Source organism: Pinus tabuliformis, chromosome 7 (assembly GCF_031772625.1).
Source record: "Pinus tabuliformis cultivar Carrire ecotype Pingquan chromosome 7, CPIR1, whole genome shotgun sequence".
NCBI classification, from domain to species: domain Eukaryota; kingdom Viridiplantae; phylum Streptophyta; class Pinopsida; order Pinales; family Pinaceae; genus Pinus; species Pinus tabuliformis.
The window spans coordinates 371524609-371527890 of record NC_142293.1 but is presented as its reverse complement, the minus strand read 5'-3'; positions in this window follow the sequence as shown (position 1 = coordinate 371527890).

Genomic DNA, 3282 nt, shown 5'->3' with positions numbered 1-3282 from the left:
GTATACGCCGCGGTGAAATTTTTGGCAAAAAATTCAATGGTGAAAAATTAATTAAAAATCTTAAAACTAGTCACAATCAATTGCAAGACAAGTATAAGAGTTACCTGGAGGTTTTTGAAGAATCTGAATGGTTGAATTTGGCGTATGGGAAGTTTTCTCCTTTTGCCCTAATTCTTTGCTCTGAAACTCAAATGGTGAAAATGGTGAGTCCAAAAGCTCTTTTATAGGTTTTGAAAATGCAAAATTTTTTCAAAATTTTATTTTGTTTGGCCTCATGTGACTTTTAACTTTGGAGCTTGGAATTTCAAGAATGGTTTGATTTTCAGGACATTTTGGATGTTTTTTCAACAGTTTTGAGATGGTTCCATGACTGCTGACCCGTCATGGTAGGTATCGTTTTCTCACTGGCATATAGGTTAGGGACACCATTTTTCCGTTGCATTATGCATACTAGCCTCCATTTGTTGATACATCTACCATAGGTTCGACCCCATCGTGTTATGGTTCGTAAGCCATCTTCACTCGCCAATTCTTTAAATCATGACATGATGGTAGAGACATCCTTTACATGGGCATCGTAGTTAGCACCTCACTAACATTTATTGCCCATGCTGCTCCGATTTGAGTAGGCTCGGGAGTCCTCTGTAGTCCTACCATGACTTATGCATTGAAGACTCATTCCTCTTAGCTTCTTCGCTTCGTTCTGGCCTTATACCCTAGAGGCTCCTTTGTGTTGAGCTGTACTATTGCATTGAATGTTGACGACTTGCACCTTTTGGCCTAGAGCTGGTTTCACTTGGACTCGTGTTTAAGTCAACTTTCGACCATGATGACTGCAAAATCAACCTTGCATACCTTTGAATTCTGCAGCTTGACACACCTTGACCCATGGAAGGAACGCACCTTTGAGTGTCACTGACCAGTTTTCACCTCCCTGCATTGAGCATAGGAATGTTCCTTTCCCAGGAACTTGATCATCTGTTTCACCGACACTCGTTCTTTCCACTATACCATAACATTCTTTTATTATTTTTCAAGCTTAACAGAAAAAGACAAAAAAATAAATATTCCAAAAAGAGCGGGAACGAGACAGTATTTCCATTTATTGTTGGTAGCTAGAGTCAGTCGTGTTGCCCTTGAACAAAGCACTCAAAGCAAAGTCTCCTCCGTTTGGGCGGGATTTAGTTTGACTTAGGTATGCCTTAACCTTGTTATTGAGTCAGTTCTCCCTCGATTGGTTATCTATTCCAATCATATGGAGGGTTCGTTTGTGCTTCCTGCATGACGAACTATACAGAGTCACCATATGCTACGACATAGTCATATTGAGTCGTGCTTTTGTTCAAGGGAAGTTAGCCTGAGTCTGCCTCTCTACGGTGTCCCTTGACTCATTTTTCAGTCGGCCATCCATGGTTGTCAGTATCATGTCTATCATCACATGAGCTATATTGGTCCTTTACTCATGCCCATTTGAGAAGGTCTCCATTGACTTCTTGCTGGCAGGTCTTGTCCTTATCAACGACGACATCTTGCTCTGAGGACAGGCCTAGAGGTGCACCCTGGCCCTATTTTCATTATTGATAGGTCACCTTGTGCTCAGCATCGATCCTTATCATGGGTCTTTGACTAAGTGGTTTCCCGTGCATTCAACATCAGCTTACATTATCACACATTGGGATTCGTGCAGTACCTTGGTTTCCATTTGTCCCTATTGGTGGACAGCTCCCCTCCGTGTCAGCTTCCATTATTGGTTGGTTCAGAGGGTTTCTGTCGTGCGCTAGCCACATCTTTTGTACGCCAAAAACGTACTTCGGTTGGGTTACTGCATCTCTTTCGTCTAATTCCTTCCACATTATTGGCCTACGGGTTACACTCGCGCTAGATTGATGAAGGGTGCCTTAATGCCTTCCTTCTAGCAGATCTTTCCCTATTGACTCCGACTCATTGCTCTGGGGCAAAGATATAGAGTCCATTTGGTAGTACCTTGGGGTTTGCAGTCATTAGTGGCAGAGCCTTCGCTATCGACAGTGGGAAACCATCATCGTCTCCTGATTGATAGATTCTTACAGGTGTTCGACTCCAGCTCATCTATTCACACTTGTTAGATTGTACTGGGTACCTTGACGCTGATTATCATTATCGGTGAGTAGTCTCGTGTTTGTTAAAGGTATACATCAATGACCGGTAATCAAACGATTTCTCACATGGTTGACTTCAGATCATTTATTCCCATGGTGTAGAAATGTACCACGACCGTCAATGAAGACCTCAGGTTGTATCAGCATTCATTGGTTCACTTGACAATTGCTCCTGTTGCTGCTGTTGATACCACTCCACCTTATATGTTGCAGTCAATCATGGCGACATTCTATATGCTGGCACCTGAGTTTGCAGTGTAGTACCATCGTATTCCATCATGTTCAGTTTGTACCTTTTGGGATCAGTCTGTTGACACCTAATCCTCATGATTGGGGAATTTGTAACATAAATAAATCAGGAATGTGAACAGTCATCGGAAGATGAACTGAACAATCACTTCTAATGTATAAAAAAATAACATACCTATGAAATAAACACACCAATCAGTTTTTCTGCCCTTGGAGAGTCACTGCCTGGCCTGACATGGTATCAGAGCCAGCCCTTTTTTTAGTTGTTGTAACTCCCTATTCTGCTCCTCTGCTTTCCATTCAAAAATGCTGCTTGTTCATAAATATGGTAGCCTGCTCCACACTGTCACCTGTGCCTGACATTTCTTGCGCCCTCTTCTCTGACCATTTTTTTCCATATTCACTGTAAGCTGCGCTGCTCATCCTCTGAAATACATTCTGGACGTTGTCAGAGGCGTTAGAGGATTTGACAATCGTAGGCGTTGGAGGCAGGCAGAAGCGAGCATGCATTGGAATGAGTCTATCTACATGCCAAAGGAATGTATGAACGCTGCTCCTGATTTGAATGCTGCTCCTGAGTTGAATGGTAACCCTATATTGAATATGCTGCTCCTGATTTGAATGCACTCTGGAATGCTGCTCCGTTCTGAAGAACACTGGTATATATACGTTGAATGTGTTTTGGCTATACGTTGTCATGCTGTGTTAAACGCTGCTTTATATAAACACTGCTTTATATAAATTCCAGAAATGTTGTGTTAAAACGCTGCTTTATATAAATTCCAAGATTGAATTTGTAATCACGTGAAAGGTAAACTAAGCAGTAATCCGTGGACATTGAAGAATCGATGCAATCATCTATTAACTGATCACATTTCTGAGCATTTCACAGATT